The sequence below is a fragment of the Ovis canadensis genome, chromosome 4 (assembly GCF_042477335.2).
Source record: "Ovis canadensis isolate MfBH-ARS-UI-01 breed Bighorn chromosome 4, ARS-UI_OviCan_v2, whole genome shotgun sequence".
NCBI lineage: Eukaryota > Metazoa > Chordata > Mammalia > Artiodactyla > Bovidae > Ovis > Ovis canadensis.
The window spans coordinates 79,014,137-79,037,940 of NC_091248.1; the positions used below are offsets into that span (position 1 = coordinate 79,014,137).

General features: G+C 42.7%; 1 pseudogene; it reads left to right on the top strand.

Moving 5' to 3' along the window:
- LOC138439810 (sodium/potassium-transporting ATPase subunit beta-3-like) overlaps positions 1-14,055 on the top strand; it is a 60,406-nt pseudogene extending 46,351 nt beyond the window's left edge.
- The last annotated feature ends 9,749 nt before the right edge of the window (positions 14,056-23,804 follow it).

A 23,804-nucleotide genomic window follows, 5' to 3' on the forward strand; every position in this document is an offset into this window, starting at 1 on the left:
TACTGAAGATGTTTCTTATCACAGAGGGTGATCAGGGGAGAACTCAGTGAAGGGGGGCCATTTGAGGCAAGGAAGTAATATCTGGGGAAAGAGCAAAAAAGGAAGAGCCTCCAGCCTCAAGTTTCAAGATGATGGTTGGCCCAGGATATTCAAGGACTGATGCGGAGGTCAGGGTAGGAAGGACAGGGAAGAGTGAGCAGGAGAGGAGCCAGAGTGGAAATGGGGCCAGACGCTATCGGCCTCAAAACCCAGAAAGACTTGAGCTGGCACAGAGAGTGAGCTAGAACACGTTTTGTGCAACTATAACGTCCAAGTTTCTGTTCTATTCAGGTGTTTAACAGTTACATTTTCCTCCTTTGATTCCCTGAACAATGCAAGTAATTCATTGTGTGATTGAATAGTAGTTAAATTTAAAAATGGCAAATGATGCTGTGTGGATAATAAAAGATAACAAATGGATCTAAAATGTTAGTTACTACAGCTGCCAAAAAGATGAAAATACTGGTCTATGTACAACTGAATACAATTTAAATATAAAAATGCATCTATTTTGTTGGAAATAGGTTTTAAATGGATTAATTAAAAATAGAGACTGGGAAATGACAAAGATAATTTTTTACGAAGCAGGTTATAAATGGAGAACTACAATGTTACAGTGAAGGTGTAGATTTAAACAGTGACTCACCAGAATATGCAATTACTAGGTACAAGTAAGATGCACACTTCCCTGGAGAAGGGCATGGCAACCCACTCCAATATTCTTGCCTGGAGAATCCCATGGACAGAAGAGCCTGATGGGTTATAGTCCATGAAGTCGCAACGGGTCAGATACAACTAAAGTGACTTAGCATGCACACTTTAAAGATATTTTTACATATATCTGAGTAATATGGAATAATATGGACAGTGATTCAATCAGAATATCTTCGTGGGCACTGGAGGCACAACGTGAACACACTAATTCCACTGGGAATTGGCTGGGCCATCGCTGGTGGTTTGTGAGCCCAGCTCACCATCAATGAGGAAGTAAGTCTTGCAGCCTTCTCTGCAAGTCGAATGGCAATGTGACTCAGAAAAAGGTGTGGGCTATGTAGCTTAAAACTCAAACCAACATCAGTCATTCAAACCAGAAGGTTCTTGAGGCTGCAACTGGACTTTTAAATGTAAAAAAAGTATCCTGCCTCCGAGGGACTGGAGTAGGCCAGGAAGTCAGTCTAATGTTAATCTACCTGTTTTCTGTGGTTCCTTGCCTTCATTTTTGCACAGCTTTGTCAGAAACCCATTGTTGGTGCCCTCTGGTGGCAGGTTCAAGCTGTGAACTAGAGACTGGCAACACCTTGCAGTTAAGGTGGTCTAAGGTAATGGCACCCCACTCCAGTACTCTTGCCTGGAAACTCCCATGGATGGAGGAGCCTGGTAGGCTGCAGTCCATGGGGTCGCTGAGAGCTGGACACGACTCAGTGACTTCACTTTCACTTGTCACTTTCATGCATTGGAGAAGGAAATGGCAACCCACTCCAGTGTTCTTGCCTGGAGAATCCCAGGGATGGCGGAGCCTGGTGGGCTGCCGTCCATGGGGTCGCACAGAGTCGGACACAACTGAAGCGACTTAGCAGCAGCAGCAACAGTGCTTAAGCAGCAGTTAGAACTGGACATGTACAAGTAAGATGCATACTTCCCTGGAGAAGGGCATGGCAACCCACTCCAATATTCTTGTCTGGAGAATCCCATGGACAGAAGAGCCTGATGGGTTATAGTCTGGAACAACAGACTGATTCCAAATAGGAAAAGGAGTACGTCAAGGCTGTATATTGTCACCCTGCTTATTTAACTTACATGCAGAGTACATCGTGAGAAACCCTGGACTGGAAGAAACACAAGCTGGAATCAAGATTGCCGGGAGAAATATCAATAACCTCAGATACGCAGATGACACCACCCTTATGGCAGAAAGTGAAGAGGAACTAAAAAGCCTCTTGATGAAAGTGAAAGTGGAGAGTGAAAAAGTTGGCCTAAAGCTCAACATTCAGAAAATGAAGACCATGGCATCTGGTCCCATCACTTCATGGGAAATAGATGGGGAAACAGTAGAAACAGTGTCAGACTTTATATTTTTGGCCTCCAAAATCACTGCAGATGGTGATTGCAGCCATGAAATTAAAAGACGCTTGCTCCTTGGAAGAAAAGTTATGACCAACCTAGATAGTATATTCAAAAGCAGAGACATTACTTTGCCAACAAAGGTCCGTCTAGTTAAGGCTATCGTTTTTCCTGTGGTCATCTATGGATGTGAGAATGTGAGAGTTGGACTGTGAAGAAGGCTGAGTGCCGAAGAATTGATGCTTTTGAACTGTGGTGTTGGAGAAGACTTTTGAGAGTCCCTTGGACTGCAAGGAGATCCAAGCAGTGCATTCTGAAGGAGATCAGCCCTGGGATTTCTTTGGAAGGAATGATGCTAAAGCTGAAACTCCAGTACTTTGGCCACCTCATGTGAAGTGTTGACTCATTGGAAAAGACTCTGATGCTGGGAGGGATTGGGGGCAGGAGGAGAAGGGGACGACAGAGGATGAGATGGCTGGATGGCATCACGGACTCGATGGACGTGAGTCTAAGTGAACTCCGGGAGTTGGTGATGGACAGGGAGGCCTGGCGTGCTGCGATTTATGGGGTCGCAAAGAGTCGGACACGACTGAGCGACTGAACTGAACTGAACTGAACAGTGCTTAAGAGCCTGTACCAATTCATTGCTTGTAAAATCTAGTGTTTCGGTTTGTTAGTGATGCATATTCCAGAGTTACTTGAATGCTAAGTTGGGCTTACAAATAAATAAGCACGTGTAACATTTCTGCATGATAATAACATACTTTCAGAGTTCTTACTATTGTTAAGTGATTCATGTTTATTAGTTCATTTCAGCCACATAACAATTGTATAAAGTACTATTATATTCCCATTTTACAGAAGGAGAAACTGAGGCATAAAAAGGTCTCATCTGTAGAGGGTCACATAACTAGCAAATGGGAGAGCTGAGATTTAAACTCAGAAAGTCTTATTACAGATTCTGTGCTCTTTTGTACCCTACCATGGCTCATGTGGCAGGGCACACAGTTGTTTTTGTATAATACCTGGCTCTCTAGCACCGTCTTTCATTCTTCAAATACTTTGCTTTCTAAAAGCAAATCAAGGGGAAGTACTCAGATATATTTGTATGTGCACACGCATAATATATATATTGAAGCGAAGTGAAGTGAAAGTTGCACAGTCACGTTTGACTCTCTGTGACCCCATGGACTACACAGTCCATGGAATTCTCCAGGCCAGAATACTGGAGTGGGTAGCCTTTCCCTTCTCCAGGGGATCTTCCCAACCCAGGGACAGAACCCAGGTCTCCTGCATTGCAGGCGGATTCTTTACTAACTGAGTCACAAGCCCAATACATATACATTAAGTTACAGATATCATTTAAAGACATTCATATAAAAAGGAAGAACTATAAATATGAAGGAAGATAAATACATGGCTTTGAACTTTAAAAGTATTTGAAATTTTTTTGTGGTGATGTGTATATTCTTATAACACTTGCTATCATTTATGAATTCAAGTCATTCTTCAAATTGGGATTGAAATATAGTTTGCAAGTCTTAATCTCTGTTAGTCTAAGTTTCTTGAGAGTAGAATTAGGATATGATTTCTCTTTGAGTACCAGTAGTGGGGACTCCATCAATACTTACTGTTATGATGAGCGATGGAATGGATGAGTGGGTACATGAGCTAAACTTTATTCAAAGTATGGCATAGTCATCGTATTGATAGCAAGGGCTCATAGGCTGTTGATGAATTCATCACTTTCCTTGCTGTTTTATACTAACTCAATCTACAGCAACCGTAGGAGGTAGGTACTACTATTGCTCATCATTCCATAGGTAAGGAAACGGAAGTACTAAGGTTAAATAAACTGTCCAAGCTGGTAAGTAGCAGAGCTGAGATTCAAACCAGGGAGTTTGGCTCTGGAATCCATGAGCCCAGCCACTATCTGCATGGCTTGAGCTGGCCTTGGCTGTGATGTGCGTGTTTACAGAGCTGCAGGGGTGCACACTGGGGCCTTTATTTGGGGCTTAATGCTTATAATGGAAAAAGTATTAGGCATGGATGCCTTTCAGCTCTGGGAAACTCAGACTTCACATGCTTCCCCTGACTCCACAACTAAACTCACTGTGCCCTTCCTCCAATCCCTAAACTCACTCCTGTTTTCTGCTCCCTGTCTTAGCAACGGGCAGCAACAGGCAGCAACAGTCTCTTGTCTGGGCTTCCTTTCTCCAGGGTTGTCCCTGTCCCATCCATCCTCCACATAGTTCTCTAGAGTGATTTTTAAAATTTTTCTTTTTAGTAGTTTTAATTTTTAATTTTTCTTTTTAATTTTTTTTTCTTTTTAATTTTTTAATTTTTAAGTTTTAATTTTTCTTTTTAGTAGGTTCACAGCAAAATAGAACCTAAAGTACAGAGAGTTCCCCTTGCTCTCCCACACAGCCAGCCTCCTACACTCTCAACATTCAGCCCCATAGGAGTGCATTTGTTACAACTGATGAACCTGTGTTGACACATTATTGCCAAAGTCCATAGTTTCCCCGCAGGGTTCACTCTTGTTGTATATTCTGTGGGTCTGGACAAATCTATAATGACATGTGTTCACCATCACAGCAGCACACAAAGTAGTTTCACTGCCTGAAATAGCCCCTGTGCGCTGCCTATTCATTCCTTTTTCTCCTCTGCTGCTGCTGCTGCTAAGTCGCTTCAATCGTGTCCGACTCTGTATGACCCCATAGACGGCAGCCCACCAGGCTCCCCCGTCCCTGGGATTCTCCAGGCAAGAACACTGGAGTGGGTTGCCATTTCCTTCTCCAAAGCATGAAAATGAAAAGTGAAAGTGAAGTTGCTCAGTCGTGTCTGACTCTTAGCAACCCCATGGACTGCAGCCTACCCGGCTCCTCCGTCCATTTTCTCCTCTAACCCATGGTAACTACTGATCTTTTCTTTTTACTGTCTTCATAGTTTTGCCTTTTCCAGAATGTCAGTACAGTTGGGATCATTCAGTATGTAGCTTTTTCAGATTGGTTTCTTTCACTTAGAAATATGCCTTTAATTTTCCTCCATATCTTTTCATGGCTTGACTGCTCATTTCTTTTTAGCACAGAATAATCCTTCATTGGATTTCCCTGGTCGCTCAGTTCATAAAGAATCCGCCTGCAATGCAGACCCAAGTCTAGTCCCAGGGTTGGGAAGATCTCCTGGAGATGGGAGTAGTAGCCCAGTCCAGTATTCTTGCCTGGAGAATTCTACAGACAGAGGAGCCTGGCAGGCTACAGTCCATGTCGTTGCCAACAGTGGGACACAACTTAGCAGTTAAAGCACAACCACCAATACTTCATTATTTGATGTATCATAGTTTATTTATCTGAGTGATCTTTCAAAAACACAAATCTGATTGCAGTTCTCTCTACTTAAAATCCTCTAATAGCTTCCCCGTGGATAAAAAATAAACTCATTAGCATGTGATCCAAAGTCTTTATAAAAATAGCCTTGCATTCTTCTCCATTACCTTCCCCATGGTACTTGGCTCTCCATTCTTAATGAACTTTTTTCTGTTCCTCAAAGTGACATATTCTCACTTACGCCAGGGCCTTTGCACTTGCTTCACATCCTCCCCCTACTCTAGCTCACTGTTGTCTTCCTATTTTGTTGTTCAGGGTGACTTCAGCATCCTTGTAATTAGTCCATTCAATATTTAGAAATGGAACTTGTATGGTTATATTTTTAATGTCCATGGATGGAGGAGCCTGGTAGGCTGCAGTCCATGGGGTCGCTAAGAGTCGGACACGACTGAGCGAGTTCACTTCCACTTTCCTGCATTGGAGAAGGAAATGGCAACCCACTCCAGTGTTCTTGCCTGGAGAATCCCAGGGACGGGGGAGCCTGGTGGGCTGCCGTCTATGGGGTCGCACAGTCAGACACGACTGAAGCGACAGCGGCAGCAGCAGCAGCATACAAATGTCCCACACTTTAGTTAATATCCTGGTATTCAGGTAAAGTAAGTTCATTTCCTAATCACAAATGTGGTCAGATTGTTAGTGGAATTATGATGAAAACCATATAGGTCAGGAAAAAAAATTAAAGACATAATATATATTTCAGTTCAGTTCAGTTCATTTCAGTTGCTCAGTTGTGTCTGACTCTTTGCAACCCCATGAATTGCAGCACGCCAGGCCTCCCTGTCCATCACCAACTCCCAGAGTTCACTCAGACTCACGTCCATCGAGTCCGTGATGCCATCCAGCCATCTCATCCTCTGTCATCCCCTTCTCCTCCTGCCCCCAATCCCTCCCAGCATCAGAGTTTTTTCCAATGAGTCAACTCTTGTTAGCCCCAAATTAAGGATTTGTATTTAGATGGTTGCAGTTGAAGTTATTTTTTCTTAGTAATTATTTATTATCACTGGAGGTAGTTTAGTTTTACTGAAATAAATTTGATTAAATTATGAAATTAGAATAAGTTTACTTTTATGATTTTTATTTTGGGCCTTCTTTTCACTGAATCATTAACTGGTGGTTCAGTTTATTTTTAGTGTTAGTGTGTGTACCTGAAATGGTGTCTGTTCCATGACTTCAAATTTAAGGTTCCAATGCTCTTCTCTGTATGTGTCTGCTTCTCTTTCTGAAATGACAGGATTGGCATATTTTTAAACATTTTCTGAAAATGTCTATAAAGCAAGTTCAAAAGACCTGAACTTTTGTTCTCACTCAACTGTGGAAAAAAAATAGAGACTATTAATGTGTTTACTTTAAAATGGGTAGAATTGCCAGATAAACTATCTGCTACGTTACTGCAGCTGTCTAGCATTTGTTACGTGCTTAATACATGGCAGGCATTTTCCTGTAAATTATTTTATTTAATTCTTGCTCCAGTCTCACAATTTATGTAGAATTTCCTCCATTTTATATGAGCCAAAATGGAATCTAAGAGGTTGAATCAGTTGGCCAGGGGCACATAGATAAATTGTGGGCCCCAGAGGATGTGTTTCTTTTTTCATTTCATAGCACGGTTTTCTGATGACCAGGCCAGCTTCTCAAATCATTTTTGGATTTCTTTAATGGGCATTCAGTGGCAAGGAGCACGCACACTTAGAGCAGGTGTGATGATAAAATAATCAGACTCATTTTGTGGGTGGTTATGGGAATCATTCTCAGTGCTTTATAGTCACAAACTACATCGTGTACAGTATATACCCTTGCGGGTAGATGGATGTGTACATGTATACGTGTATAAAAGCCTGCCTTGGAAAGGATGCAACAATGCCTTTGTAAACTTCCAAAATACAACCAAATCATATAGACAAAACCTAAGTTGGCAGCCAAATGCTGTGATAACAGTACCTCAAGGCTTAGAAAATAAACATTTTAAAGAGATTTTACAATCTGTTAATATTATTTTTTCATCCTCATTCTTTTAAGTTGGTGCTTGGGACTGATCAGCTATGACCTTGGTTATCCTTGACTATGCTTTCGGTATAGTAGCTGTATTGCCCCTGCCTGCCATAGGCAAACATTCTCCCAAAAGATGTTTTTAGAGTACATTTTATTGATGTATAACATAAATAAGTTTCAATGTAGACAAATCACAAGGCACAGGTTAATGGTTTTTAATGAAATGGACTCGCCCATGTAGCTGACACCCGGATTAAGAAAAAGAACATTACCAGCATCAGAGAAACATCCTCATATCCGGTCTTAATCACCATCACCTCCTCTCTAAAGGCTTCTACTCTCCTGACTTTTATCACCAATTTTGCCAGTTTTTGAACTTCATGTAAGTTGAGCCACAGAAAATTTTGCATTTTTTTTTTCACTTTTCAACATTATTTTGTGAGATTCATCCATGCTCTTACATGCAGTGTTGGTTAGCCACTTTGATTTCTACACAGCATTCTTTTATCTGAATATGTTACAATTAATCCATTCTTTGTGGATGGACACTTGAATTTTCCCCAGTTTTTGACTGTTACAAATAGTGCCCCTCAAAACATCCTCATATGTATCTTCTGACACAAATACATATATATATATCATTGGATAAATGCATAGGAATGGATTGCTAACCCATATGAGTTATGGGTTATGAGTATATATATATATATATATATATATATATATATTCAGCTTTAGTAGATGCTGTCAAAAACTTTTTTCCAAAGTAGTTGTGTCAATTTAAATTCCCATTCATAATATAGAAGAGAGTTTGCTGCTCTGGATCTTTGCCAGCAACTGGTATCACTACCTTTTTTCATCTTAGCCGTTTGGTAGGTAGGTTCATCATGGTTTTATTCTGTGTTTCTCTAATAACTAATGCAGTTGAGCACATTTTCATGTGTTTATTGGCAACTTGGATATCCTTTTATTGTGAAAGGCCTGTTCACATCTCTTGTCCATTTTCTATTGGATCTTTTTTGTTTTTCTTACTGATTGTAGGAATGTCTTATGTTTATCTCCCAGATGACGCACTGGCTGGAGGTAGTGAAACCCTAGGATACTGGAAGGGGAAGAACAGAAAGGAGGTTGGGTCACCTGGGTAAAACCTCACTTGCTTCTCCTTTCAGCCCCAACATCAGAAAGGTATTTTAGGTAGCAATGCCTTTAGTCCCTGGTGGCTCGGTGTTTCTCCAAGAGATAGCTGGCCCCACTTCTTGCCTATTAATGTGCATTTTGAAGCCCTGTCACCTGGAAATCTTACAGTATTCTAAACATACAGTTTCAGATGCTCTTATCCAGTCCCAAACTTGGGTGTCATCTCCATTTCCTCACCTTTCCTCCCAGCCCTCACCTCTCCAGTCCCACCAAGTCCTGGCAATTCTGTGTCCAAAATATGCATCCAGGGACTTCCCTGGTGGTCCAGTGATTAGGACTCTACACTGCCACTGCAGGGGCCACAGATTTAATCCCTGGTCTGGGAACTAAGCTCCCACTGCATGTTGCATTTTGTTTCACTTTTCATTGTTATTTTATGAGATTAATCCATGTGAGTGTCTGTTTGTCCACTTTCATTTCTACACAGCATTCTTTTATCTGAATATGTAGCAAAAAAAAAAAAAAAAAAAAGAAGAAGATACATCCAGTAGGATCACTTTACCCTACTTCTACCACCAGCACCTGGTTCAAGGCATATCACCGTTCCCCAAGGTCAATGAAATGGTTTCCAAATGGGCCTCCAACTGCCTCAATGAACTGTTTAAAAGACATGTTGAACCCTTAAGTTCTTTATTCTCATGTTGTTATTCTCCACACCCCTCTTGGACTCATAGCACCATCACAGTTGGTAATTACATGTTTCTTTCTGCCTTTGTGCTCATGCTTGTCTTCTCCCCTGACCTGTCAATTCCATGAAGGGATCAGGCCTGCTTCGTGCACTAGAGCAGCTCAACAGTTGGTGCATTTGAACACGAGAGGTTGAATGAATACCCATGTCAGATCTGAACCAAGTCCCTGCTGTCCCTGTCAGGTGTTCATCCAGCCTCTTCTGGGTATTTCACGTGATGAGGCTCTCACTAAACCTGAGGTCACCTGTCCTGCAATAGAAAGGAAAGCAACATACCTAACTCAGAGTTCAAAGAGGAGGCAAAGTGTGTAAGCTGAAGGAAGGCTGAGGTCCCAGGAAGACGGGAAATAGGAAAATCTTCCCAGGGCACCAGTGTCCTTGCTTAATTGTTTTAGTTGGAAAACTCCCCTTAGTCACAGATGCGTTCCTGACTCTTTGGCCCTCACTTCCTTCCCACCCATAGTGTTTCTAGGGAACACAGTGCACTTCTGGGGGGCAAAATGAGCTTGTGTGTGTGGGGGGTCTATCCTGTTCCCATATCCAGCCTCTGACCTCTCCCTCTGGAACTGAGGTCAGAGTGGAACATGACATGACCTGGGGCTCCCGAAAGGGCCTCACCCATCTCTCAGTGGCCCAGTCCCTTCCTTACCCAAGTGTGGATTATTGAACACACTGTCATCAAAGGTGGTAGCAGGGAGCTAGATGTCCAAATGCATTCCCTGAATGAGACAAAGCGGTGGTTTGCAATTCTGGCTGTATTGAGGCCGGGTCCCCAGTGTGTAGTTAGTCTATTAAGTAGGAATCTCACCATGTGATGATCTCAATTAATTCGACGTTTTCCCTAGTTCCCTTTAGATAATCTGTACTCAGCACTGTGGGTTCATGAGAAGTTTTAAATCTGACACAGAGAAGGTCCTCGTATCCCCACGGTTCACGGTCAAGGTGAAGTCTATCAGTATAGCTCAACAAGGCCTTGGAGCCAGAGAGAGATGAATTCTAGCTTGATCCAGGCACTTGTCAAGTGGGACCCTGGACATTCACATACCTGGCTGAGCTTCAACGTCTTCCTCTGCCATGTGAAGCCACTTCTTGCCTCTAGGGCCATTGTGAAGATTCAGTAAGTTATGGAAAGTGTCCATCACTGTAGCTAGTTCAGAGTAGGTGTCCTGTATGGGATGATTCGTATTTCAAAGAGTTTCCCATCTTATGGGAAAAATGACCAAATATGCTTGTCAATCTGTTTCATTGTTCTGGGAGGTACTATATTTACTCTTGATTCCAGGGCAGCATTTGCTGAATTGCTATAGTGTGAAGTAGTGCCAGGCTCATTGAGGTACTGCCAGGCTCATTGGCATTTCTGATGAGGAGACAGAGGCAAGGTGTAGAAACTGATTTGAGCAAGTGAGCTGGAAGCAAGTCTAAACTCTAAAGCTTTTAATAATCTATCTTCAATTCATTCCCAATTAATTCCCATCAGTTACGAGTAAAGAGGACTTTAGTTCCCTCTTCTCCTAGCACATATCTGAATAATTAGAATCCCCCAAATACCCTACTTTTTTAAAAAAACTTACATAGTTTATTAACTTCCATACATACAGGCCAATGAGGTACATTGTTTAAAGTTCAGAAATCTATAGACAGATTCTCTTTAATGACATCGTTCTATTTCCAAGGCTATAGGAAAGAGTCAGTTTTGCTTCTTCCTTCAGCTGAAGTTGTTGCATCATATCTGTTATCAAGGTCAAATGTATTGAATTGGTCAAACTTTTTTCTTTCTTTTCTATTTTCTTTGCCACCACCCATGTCTAGGTTTTCCAAGATTACTATAATAGACTTAAAAAAATTTTATTATGGAAAAATTCAAACTTCAAACATACTCAAAATAAAGAGAATGTTATATTGAATGCTCATGTACCTGACATAAAACTGCACCAACTGTAAACATGTTGCCATTCTTCTCCTTCATTTCTTTCCTGGACTCATAGAATGTCAGTGTGTATCTCTAATGAATAAGCAATTTGTGTCCCCCACAGCTTTCTCATTATTCTTCCTCTAATATCATTTTTCTCACCAATCCAAAAATTTCCCACCCAAATGTCCTACTTTATCCAGTAATTCTGGACATGTGCTCTTGTGAGCCTTTTGAGTAATACTGACAATAAAGGAAAAAAGATACAGTGAAGACTAGGAGTGGGGGGGATCCACTAATTTTCCCTGGGTGATAGAAGTGTGGATGGTAATTATTTTTCTCACCAGTGTTCCACATTTACTAAGCCATAATGTATTAGCATTATTATCAGAATCTGCTTCCCACCAAACTTTCTAAATTAAAACACCGGGCAAGTTAATTTAAATGCTGCTGTACCTGTGAAGTACCAGTTACCCTATATAAAGTGGTCAAAGCAGAGAGCAGAAGGCTCAGGGCACCGCAGGGCCAGCCATACTGGATTAAAAGCTCATCAGCACTGAGATGGAACATGACTGTGGTTTCTCTTAAAGACTACAAAGGGCTTATTCCATCAATGGTAGATGCTCAGTAAATAGTGGCTAAGGTGATGAAGGAAGCACAAGCTGGAATCAAGATTGCTGGGAGAAATATCAATAACCTCAGATATGCAGATGACACCACCGTTATGGCAGAAAGTGAAGAAGAACTAAAGAGCCTCTTGATGAAAGTGAAAGAGGAGAGTGAAAAAGTTGGCTTAAAGCTCAACATTCAGAAAACTAAGATCATGGCATCTGGTCCCATCACTTCATGGCAAATAGGTGGGGAAACAGTGGAAACAGTGGCTGACTTTATTTTTCTGGGCTCCAAAATCACTGCAGATGGTGACTGCAGCCATGAAATTTAAAGACGCTTACTCCTTGGAAGGAAAGTTATGACCAACCTAGAGAGCATATTCAAAAGCAGAGACATTACTTTGCCAACTAAGGTCCGTCTAGTCAAGGCTATGGTTTTTCCAGTGGTCATGTATGGATGTGAAAGTTGGACTGTGAAGAAAGCTGAGCGCTGAAGAATTGATGCTTTTGAACTGTGGTGTTGGAGAAGATTCTTGAGAGTTCCTTGGACTGCAAGGAGATCCAACCAGTTCATTCTAAAGGAGATCAGTCCTGGGTGTTCACTGGAAGGTCTGATGTTGAAGCTGAAACTCCAGTACTTTGGCCATCTCATGCAAAGAGCTGAATCATTTGAAAATACCCTGATGCTGGGAAATATGGGGGGCAGGAGGAGAAGGGGACGACAGAGGATGAGATGGCTGGATGGCATCACTGACTCGATGGACATGGGTTTGGGTAGACTCCGGGAGTTGGTGATGGACAGGGAGGCCTGGCGCGCTGTGGTTCATGGGGTTGCAAAGAGTCGGACACGACTGAGCGACTGAACTGAACTGAACTGAAATGAAGGTGATGAACGAATGATGCTTCTCTTCCAATCATCTCGCAGCATTTTGCTTTTTCCATTTTCATCAGTGACAAATGCCTGCTTAGCTTAGATCCCTCCAGATATGGACACTGTTTTTCAAACCAACCAATTGATAAACATTGACTGAGTTCTTATTATGTGCCAGGCTCTTGGTATGCAGTTGTGACCAAGACAGTCATGTCCTTGCTGCCATGGACCTCATAAGCTGGTGGAGAAGACAAGATGTAGTCAAGTTAAATAAAGAAAGAAGATGGGAGACGTCAGGCTCCCACGGCCCGAGCGGCGGCCCGGCCGGCGCCCCGCGGCGCAGACGGCTTGAGCGCTCGCTGCAGCCAGCGTTCCGTCGCCGTCGCCAGGCGGCGCCGCTCGAGCCGGAAGGCGCCTCTGAGCTCCTCGCCGCTTCCACCCCCGCGGCCGCCGCTCCCCTAGCAGTCGGGGCGCACACACCACGAGGACTTCAACCAGAGCCCGGCCGAGTGGAAGCTCTTCATCTACAACCGAACCACCGGAGAGTTCCTGGGGTGCACCGCCAAGAGCTGGGGTTTGATCTTGCTCTTCTACCTAGTCTTTCATGGGTTCCTGGCTGCACTCTTTTCATTCACAACGTGGGCAATGCTTCAGACTCTGAACAATGAGGTTCCAAAATACTGTGACCATGTTCCTAGTCCAGGACTTAAATGGTTTTTCCAAAACCAGTGTCGGTGTTGGATTTTTCATTCAGCCTGTCTGATTCAGAATCCTATCAAGGGTACATTGATGACCTTAAGCAATTTCTAAAGCCATATGGCTTCGAAGAGCAGAAGAATCTCACAGATTGTGCCAGTGGAAACTTTTGAGCGGAAGGGTCTAGACTTCTGGATGTCAGTCCCTCTTGCCTTACCTGAAGCATGCAGTGGTGTGGATTATCCCGTTTGGCTACCAAGCAAGAAACCCTTGTATTCTTGTGAAAACGAACAGAAAAATTGGATTAAAGCCTCAGGGAGAACCAAGGATACACTGTATTGGAAAGAGTGAAAGCACTGGAGTTCTATCCACTTATTCTCCCAATGGAATGATAGATTTAAAATATTTTCCATATTACGGGAAAAAAACTGTATAGGAGCTACCTGAAGCCACTAGTTGCCATCCAGCTCAGCTTTGGTAGTGATGGTAACGTAACAGAAGTAATGGTTGAGTGCAAGATTGAAGGATCACCCAACCTAAAAACCCAGAATGACTGTGACAAGTTTTTAGGATGAGTTGCATTCAAGATCACTACACATGCATAGTAGGAGTTAGGATGTCTCCACAGAGTAAACGTTGTGTTGTCTGTCTTCATTTTGTACCAGCGGGACCTGCCATTCCAGAATTATGAGACCGCCTTGGAGAAAGGTGGAGTGGTACATGACACTGGGATAACAATGTGCTTCCAGATAATAGTGGTCCATGTCCTTCTAAGTAACTGCCTGTTGCCTCTGCTACCTTTTGACCCATGTACAGACACCAGATAGGGACTGTGAACACCTGATTCTGCACGTGTAGGTTGGGGGTCTTGTCCAGTTTTTAATGTGGTTTAATTGCCAAGTGTCTAAAGCTTAAATGTGCTGTGCTATGTAAATATTTTATAGATTTAACACTGTTTACTGTTATATTTTGATGCCCCAAAGTTTTAGGGGATAAAATGGTACCTGACCAATATTGAATGACTTTATAGCTGCAAGAAATTCAGTGTGTGGGAAAGTTCTATATGTGAGGAGGAAAAAGGAAAATAAAAGTGTTCAGTTCAGTTGCTCAGTCATGTCCAACTCTTTGTGACCCCATGAACCACAGCATGCCGGGCCTGCCTGTCCATCACCAACTCCCGGAGTTCACCCAAACCCATGTCCCATGTCCAGTCGGTGATGCCATACAACCATCTCATCCTCTGCCGTCCCCTTCTCCTCCTGCCCCCAATCCCTCCCAGCATCAGGGTCTTTTCCAATGAGTCAACTCTTTGCATGAGGTGGCCAAAGTATTGGAGTTTCAGCTTCAACATCAGACCTTCCAATGAACACCTAGGACTAATCTCCTTTAGAATGGACTGGTTGGATCTCCTTGCAGTCCAAGGGACTCTCAAGAATCTTCTCCAACACCACAGTTCAAAAGCATCAATTCATTGATGCTCAGCTTTCTTTATAGTCCAACTCTCACATCCATACATGACCACTGGGAAAACCATAACCTTGACTAGACAGACCTTTGTTGGCAAAGTAATTTCTCTGCTTTTTAATATGCTATCTAGGTTGGTCATAACTTTCCTCCCAAGGAGTAAGTGTCTTTTAATTTCATGGCTGCAATCACCATCTAGGTTAAAAAAAAAAAAAAAAGATGGACAGATGTGTAGGTGCTGCAGAGGAAATAAACTCTTGATTGGGAAGTCAGGCAAGAGTTCCCACCTGAGGAGGTGATGTGTAAGTTGAGACCTGAAAGATTAAAGCAGGAAGGTGGAGCTGTGATGGAGAGTGGGGTTGTATTTTAGGCAGAGAGAACAGCATACAATGAGATCCTCAAGTGGCAGACAGTTTGGCTTGTTCAAGACAGTGAAGGAGGCTGGTATGCCTGGAGCACTGTGAAAGATGAAAGACGGGGAGTGTGGTTGGTGTGAGATGAAGTTGGACAGGTGGGTAGAAGCCAGATCATGCAGGGACCTGGAGGCTGTGGTTATGCATTTGGGTTAATTCTGAGTACAGTAGGAGCCTGCTCTTCCTTCCTCCAAACTTACTTCACCTGCAGTTTTTTTTTTTTTTTTTAATCTCTGTTTTTGGCAATTCTCTCTTTCCAGTTGCTTAGGCCAAAAATTTTGGAGTCATCCTTGACTCTTTTTTTCCCCCCTTTTCTTACACTACATCTTCTCTGCCAACAAATTCAGCTGCCTGTTCCTTTAAGTTATAATAGACTCTCACCACTTCTCATCACTTCCACTCCTTCCTGATCTAAGCCACCGTCATCTCTTATCTGAACTACTGGATTCACTTCCCAGCATCTTGGGCTAAGGATGCTGTCAGATTATCTCCCTCCTGTGGTCAAAACCTTCTAATGTTTCCCCATCTCAGAGTGAAAGCAACTCTTCTTACCATTGCACAATCTGGCCCCTCCCTTGTTATCTCTTAGATCCTGGATGCAAAGTCAGTGGGTACAATACTGGAGGGGGAATCAGAGGCTATAACCATTTATTCACTCAGTTAGTCCTTCGATAAATAGTTATTGAGTATCTGTGATGTGTCAGGCGCTCCTCTAGGTGCTTGGAACACACTGGGGATAGATAAAAAGTCTCTGCTTCATGGAACTTACACGGTAAAGAAGTAAATTACATAACTTGTTAGAAGCAAATAAGCGTTAGGGGAAAAAATAGTTAGGTTAAGGAAAAACCCAGAGTCTTGTGTGGGGAGAGATTGTAATTTTAAATAGGGTGGCCTTGCTGAGAATGGAAACAGTGACAGACTTTATTTTTTTGGGCTCCAAAATCACTGCAGATGGTGACTGCAGCCATGAAATTAAAAGATGCTTGCTCCTTGGAAGAAGAGTTATGACCAACCTAGACAGCATATTAAAAAGTAGAGACATTACTTTGCCAACAAAGGTCCATCTAGTCAGAGCTATGGTTTTTCCAGTAATCATGTATGGATGTGAGAGTTAGACTATAAAGAAAGCTGAGCACTGAAGAATTTATGCTTTTTTTTGTGTGTGTTCATTCTATAACAAGCCCTTATTTTTTTAAAAATATAAATTTATTTATTTTAATTGGAGGCTAATTACTTTACAATATTGTATTGATTTTGCCATACATCAACATGAATCTGCCACGGTTGTACACGTGTTCCCCATCCTGAACCCCCCTCCCACCTTCCTCCCCTTACCATCCCTCTGGGTCATCCCAGTGCACCAGCCCCAAGCATCCTGTATCATGCATTGAACCTGGACTGGTGATTTGTTTCATGTATGATATTATACATGTTTCAATGCCATTCTCCCAAATCATCCCACCCTCTCTCTCTCCCACAGAGTCCAAAGACTGTTCTATACATCTGTGTCTCTTTTGCTGTCTCACATACAGGGTTATCGTTACCATCTTTCTAAATTCCATATATATGCATTAGTATACTGTATTGGTGTTTTTCTTTCTGGCTTACTTCACTCTGTATAATAGGCTCCAGTTTCATCCACCTCATTAGAACTGATTCAAATGTATTCTTTTTAATGGCTGACTATGAGGCCTGGCGTGCTGCAATTCATGGGGTCGCAAAGAGTCGGACACGACTGAGCGACTGAACTGAACTGAACTGAATACTCCATTGTGTGTATGCACCATAGCTCTCTTATCCTTTCATCTGCTGATGGACATCTAGGTTGCTTCCATGTCCTGGCTATTATAAACAGTGCTGCGATGAACATTGGGGTACACGTGTCTCTTTCAGTTCTGGTTTCCTCGGTGTGTATGCCCAGCAGTGGGATTGCTGGGTCATAGGTAAAGGTGAAGCTGCTCAGTCGTGTCCGACTCTTTGCGACCCCGTGGACTGTAACCTACTACGCTTCTCCATCCATGGGATTCTCCAGGCAAGAATGCTGGAGTGGATTGCCATTTCCTTCTCCAGGGGATCTTCCCGACCCAGGGATCGAACCCGGGTCTCCCGCATTGGAGGCAGACGCTTTAACCTCTGAGCCACCAGGGAAGCCCATAAGTCAGTTCTATTTCCAGTTTTTTAGGGAATCTCCACACTGTTCTCCATAGTGGCTGTACTAGTTTGCATTCCCACCAACAGTGTAAGAGGGTTCCCTTTTCTCCACACCCTCTCCAGCATTTATTGCTTGTAGACTTTTGGATAGCAGCCATTCTGACTGGCGTGAAATGGTACCTCATTGTGGTTTTGATTTGCATTTCTCTGATAATGAGTGATGTTGAGCATCTTTTCATGTGTTTGTTAGCCATCTGTATGTCTTCTTTGGAGAAATGTCTGTTTAGTTCTTTGGCCCGTTTTTTGATTGGGTCATTTATTTTTCTGGAATTGAGCTGCAGGAGTTGCTTGTTTATTTTTGAGATTAGTTGTTTGTTAGTTGCTTCATTTGCTATTATTTTCTCCCATTCTGAAGGCTGTCTTTTCATCTTGCTTAGAGTTTCCTTTGTTGTGCAGAAGCTTTTAATTTTAATTAGGTCCCATTTGTTTATTTTTGCTTTTATTTCCAGTATTCTGGGAGGTGGGTCATAGAGGATCCTGCTGTGATTTATGTTGGAGAGTGTTTTGTCTATATTCTCCTCTAGGAGTTTTATAGTTTCTGGTTGTATGTTTAGATCTTTAATCCATTTTGAGTTTATTTTTGTGTCTTGCATTCCTATACACTAATAATGAGAAAATAGAAAGAGAAGTTAAGGAAACAATTCCATTCACCATTGCAACGAAAAGAATAAAATACTTAGGAATATATCCACCTAAAGAAACTAAAAACCTATATATAGAAAACTATAAAACCCTGGTGAAAGAAATCAAAGAGGACACTAATAGATGGAGAAATATACTGTGTTCATGGATCAGAAGAATCAATAAAATGAAAATGAGTATAGTACCCAAAGCAATCTATAGATTCAATGCAATCCCTATCAAACTACCAATGGTATTTTTCACAGAGCTAGAACAAATAATTTCAAAATTTGTATGGAAATACAAAAAACCTTGAATAGCCAAAGCAATCTTGAGAAAGAAGAATGGAACTGGAGGAATCAACCTGCCTGACTTCAGGCTCTACTACAAAGCCACAGTCATCAAGACAGTATGGTACTGGCACAAAGACAGAAATATAGATCAGTGGAACAAAATAGGAAGCCCAGAGAAAAATCCACACACCTATGGACACCTTACCTTTGACAAAGGAGGCAAGAATATACAATGGAGAAAAGACAATCTCTTTAACAAGTGGTGCTGGGAAAACTGGTCAACCACTTATAAAAGAATGAAACTAGAACACTTTCTAACACCATACACAAAAGAATTTATGCTTTTGCACTGTGGTGTTGGAGAAGACTCTTGAGAGTCCCTTGGACTGCAAGGAGATCCAAACAGTACATCCTAAAGGAAATCAGTCCTGAATATCCATTGGAAAGACTGATGCTTAAGCTGAAACTCCAATACTTTGGCCACCTAACGTGAAGAACTGACTGATTTGAAAAGATCCTGATGCTGGGAAAGATTGAAGGTGGGAGAAGGGGACGACAGAAGATGAGATCGTTGGATGGCATCACCGACTCAATGGACATGAGTTTGAGTAAGCTCCAGGAGTTGGTGATGGACAGGGAAGCCTGGCATGCTGCAGTCCATGGGATTGCAAAGAGTTGGACATGACTGCGTGACTGAAGTGAACTGACTTCACTTCAGGTGAAGGTGATATTAGCAGCTTCTAATATGAGTGGAGGGAGTTTACATTGCAGGTAACAGTGGTGGCAGGATCTTTGGGCTGTGGAGCAGTGACTGCTCTCTTCAGGGTGATGCAGGCTGCGGCTGCCACATAGTTTATGCTACCCACAGCCAAGGACAGGGAGTGGCGGTCATGGCTAAGCCAAAAAACTTGGGTTGGGACAGTGAGTTTGCAGGACTTTCATGGTGGTGGAGTGGCTAAGACTGTGCTGCCAATGCAGGGGGCTCAGGTGGGCCTGGTCAGGGAACTGGATCCCACATGCCACAACTAAGGGTTTGCATGCTGCAACTAAAGATCCCATATGCTGCAACTGATTGAATATCAGAGATCCTGTGTGCTGTGACTAAGATCCAGTGCAGCAGTAAATAAATAGATAAATATTAAAAACAGAAGTGTGTCCGTTTCTAGGGATATACCATAAAAAACAGTGAGCTCTCCATGCGGCCTTGACGACAAGATATTTGTCAGATCTCTACTTCCTTTAGAATTGGATTCCCAGAGTGGAATCCAGTTCTGTTCTCTGAGTAACAGTTGCCAACAAAAAGATTTCAAAGGGCAAATGTTTGGGAAACGTTGCTTGGAGTTTCACAGGGAACATCAGTATGTTAAAGGCTGAGTGGAATTCTGTGCTGAAGAAGCATGTTTAGCTCAACATTTATTTTTATATTTATTTTTGGGAGTATGCGTGCTTAGTTGTGTTTGACTCTTTGCGACCTTGTGAACTGTATGTAGCCCTCCAGGCGTCTCTGTCCATGGTATTTTCCATCCAAGAATACTGGAGTGGCTTGCTGTTTCCTTCTGCAAGAGATCTTCCCAACCCAGGGATCAAACCCATGCCTCATGTCTCCTGTATTGGCAGGCGAATTCTTTACCACTAACGCCACTTGGGAGAATAACTGCTTTACTATGTTACACTGGTTTCTGCCATACACCAATATGAATCAGCCATAGGTGTATACACATGTCTCCTCCCTCTTGAACCTCCCTCCCACCTCCCACCCCATCCCACCCCTCTAGGTTGTCACAGCACCGGTTTGTAGCTCAACATTTATTAAGGTAATTTAGTTGTGGAATTTTTTTTTTTTTTTTGAAAATAGAACTCCTAGTCAAATTCCACAGAAGTACATATTTGGAAATCGTTATACAGACAGATTGGAACCAACTGATCTGGGAAGATTCATCTGGGTTCTCACTAGTAGCAGAGTGCTTGAGGGAGCTGGAAAACAAAGCTAGTTGCTGAGTGAGCAGGGTCCTCCAACTAGGGAAGTCTAGATAGTTACGAGATTAAAAAATGGCTGGGGATGCATCTAGGGTCAGATAATCATTAATCAAGCATTGATTCAATGTATCCTTTCTCATGGCATGCTACGTGCTGAGAGCTGGCAAACTTTTCTGTGAAGGACCAGAGAGTAAGCATTTTAGGTTTTATGGGCCATATGGTAGTGTGAAATACATTAATGAAGGACATGGCTGTGTTACAATAAAACTTTGTTTATGGATACTGAAATTGGCATTTCACATAATTTACATGTATTGTAAAATATCATTTTTCTTTTGATTTTTTTCTCCCAACCATTTAAAGATGCGAAGACCATTCTTGGCTTCTCTACCCTATAAAAGCAGGTGGTGGGCCAGATTTGGCCTATTGATTTGCCAACATCATATGCTATTTGCCCACAGGGGCTCCCAGCCTAGTGGGAGGCATCTACATGGATAATTACAGTGTGCTGTGGAAAGCCTTGCAGTGGAGGTCAACACGGGGTCCTTCTCTGAGAGCCTCAAGGAGGCACTGGGAGGAACTTGGATGTGTTAGAGGGGAGCTGGCAGAGAAGGCATTCTGGATTTTGTCCTTTGACTTCAAGACCTGGTTGGATGTTGCCTGAAGGCTGTGCCTACCTGAACTCAGGTGTTTCCTCTTCTGACTGGGGTTAGTGTTCACCTTGAGTCTCTCTTCTGGTGCTACTATTTTCCTCTGGGCTCCTTGCCTTGTTTCTGTGGTTTATATCCCTGTCCCCCCTGGTTTACTGTGGGGGCCTTAACACTTCTGTACCATCCTGGATGCTGCAGCCTTCTAGAGATCGAGCAGGTGTCCCTCCCCCCTGAGTGCCCTCAGCCTCTCTCCATCAAGGGTGGTATTTCCGTACCCACTGAACTCTTGGCTCCCTCAGCTTCTGGTACTCACTACAGGAACTTCACGCAGTGGGTGTGGTGGTGCCAGCACAAATCGGCACTTGACATCCAAAGTACCCATCTCATCCCAAATGAGTTCAGTGATGTCTGGCTGGTAGCTTGAAATCTGCTATGGTGGGAGTATTCACCCCATAGAAATTGGCAAAGGATATCTGCAAATACAGATCAGGCTCCCCTCTGCCCTTTCCACTGTGGCCATTTCTGCCCTGGAGGACTGGTTTACCACTCCTTATGTGCCCAGGCAAAATTATTTTTTAGGATATCACACAACTGTGGGCTTTCCAGGTGGCGCTAGTGGTAAAGAACCTGCCTGTCAGTGCAGGAGATGTAAGAGACGTGGGTTCAATCCTGGGTCAGGAAGATCTCCTGGAGGAGGGCATGGCTACCCACTCTAGTATTCTTGCTTGGAGAATGCCATGGACAGAGGAGCCTGGTGGGCTACACTCCAGGGGGTCACAAAGAGTTGGACATGACTGAAGCAATTTTAGCATGGCACACAACCGTACTCAGCCCTGGAAGAAATTTAGATCTAGGTGTAGTGTCAGTTACTAAATGGTAAAAAATGCCTGGAATATCACTGCCCTCTGGCCCTTCTTGACACATTCCTCCTAGACTCTCCCAGTCTGTATTGGTCTCCCTTCCTTGATATGTTCAATCATATGACACTTCTGTGTCTTCTTCTGATTCCATGTGGGTCTTTCGATTCTGAGGCCCTGGAATGTGAACTTGGAGAGGCAGTTGTAGTGACTGATTTCCAGGGCTGTAGAGCCAGGCTGTCTGGGTCTAAATTCTGGCTCTATCACTTACAATCTGAGTCATCCTGAGTAAGTTATTAAGTGAATCAGTTTGCTTCATCTGTAGAATTGGTCATATTTGCAAGGTCTAAGTAATTTCATATACACAAAAGCACTTAGAACAATATCTGCTCTTAGTATGCATTCCGTGAATTCAGCTATTATTAGTAATCATTTTGTTTTCAATTTCTATCATTGCCTAGCACATGTATGATACACACTTAATGCATGAAATATATATATATATAAAATGCTAATTATATGAGCAAAAGTGCACATAGATGTAGAGAAAGGAGTGACTGGGCTGGAGTAAGGGGATTTGAACAACTGATGGGGTGTGAATTAGGGCTTGAAGGGTTAGCCGAGTGTTGATAGCTAGGGAAAGTTAATGGTTAATTCAGCTGGCACTTCAAAAGTTAGGCCGTCTGGTAAATATAGAAACTGAATGTGAAAAATAATTAGCATTAAGCTGATTTCATTTCAATTTAGTAGGAGACCTACTATCAAAATTCCATTTCTCTCTTCCCTGATGTCTGCTGAGGTGTTACTAAGTGGTTTGCTTTAGGAATAAAAGAGATTTTAATTATTGAACAATGTACTTGAAGAGAAAGCAGGAAGTCAGGAATGGTCTGTAACTCTGGGACATTAATTTTATGCATTCTGGAGAAATTAACATGATAACGGTGACATTTCCATAGCGTCCAGAAGTAGTATTATCGATACAATGACTGAGAGATGGCGACCCCTTGATTCTTCCTGTTCTCACATCCACTGTCACTTTGTCTTTTGTGAATTATTTTTCCTTTTGGAACTCACCTGTATTGTCTTCTGGCAAATGAAAGCCAAGCTAATATAAAGCACAGTTCTGCCCCATGATTTTGCTAAAAGAAAAGCAGCTTCCCCAAAGAAGGGAAGGGTATTAATTTGCCTTTTTTAGGACCTGCACAGTGATGGAGGTTGACGTAATTCTCTTTGAGGTTTTTGTTCTTTTGTTACTGAACAATTGTTCTTCAGCTGATAGGAGCAGATCAGAGCAAGAAGATGAGGACTGCTGTAGACGAAGAGTCAGGCTGTTTGAAATTTATTCCTTGTCTTCCCCCCATTCCATTCATAGCCTCTCAGGCAAGACAGATCTGGTTTGGATGAGGAATCTCACTTTGCAGTGAGGGATCTAGGACCTGGGGCACACCGATTATTTTGAGCCTCATTTTCCTCTTCTGTAAATGGGGATTATGGCACCCACCAGCATGGTGATGTGGGTGTCAGTGATGGAGCTCTGGGGTGACAGTGTGAGGCAGGGCTCTGGTGGCTTAGTTGGTGCTTAGGAAATGCTTCTGTACTCAAAGTTTCTTTCTCCCAGAAATTGTTATAGGTATGGTAGGATTCTCCTTCAGTTCAGTTCAGTCTCTCAGCTGTGTCCGACTCTTTGCGACCCCATGAATCGCAGCACACCAGGCCTCCCTATCCATCACCAACTCCCAGAGTTCACTCAGAGTCACGTCCATCGAGTTGGTGATGCCATCCAGCCATCTCATCCTCTGTCGCCCCCTTCTCCTCCTGCCCCCAATCCCTCCCAGCATCAGAGTCTTTTCCAATGAGTCAACTCTTCG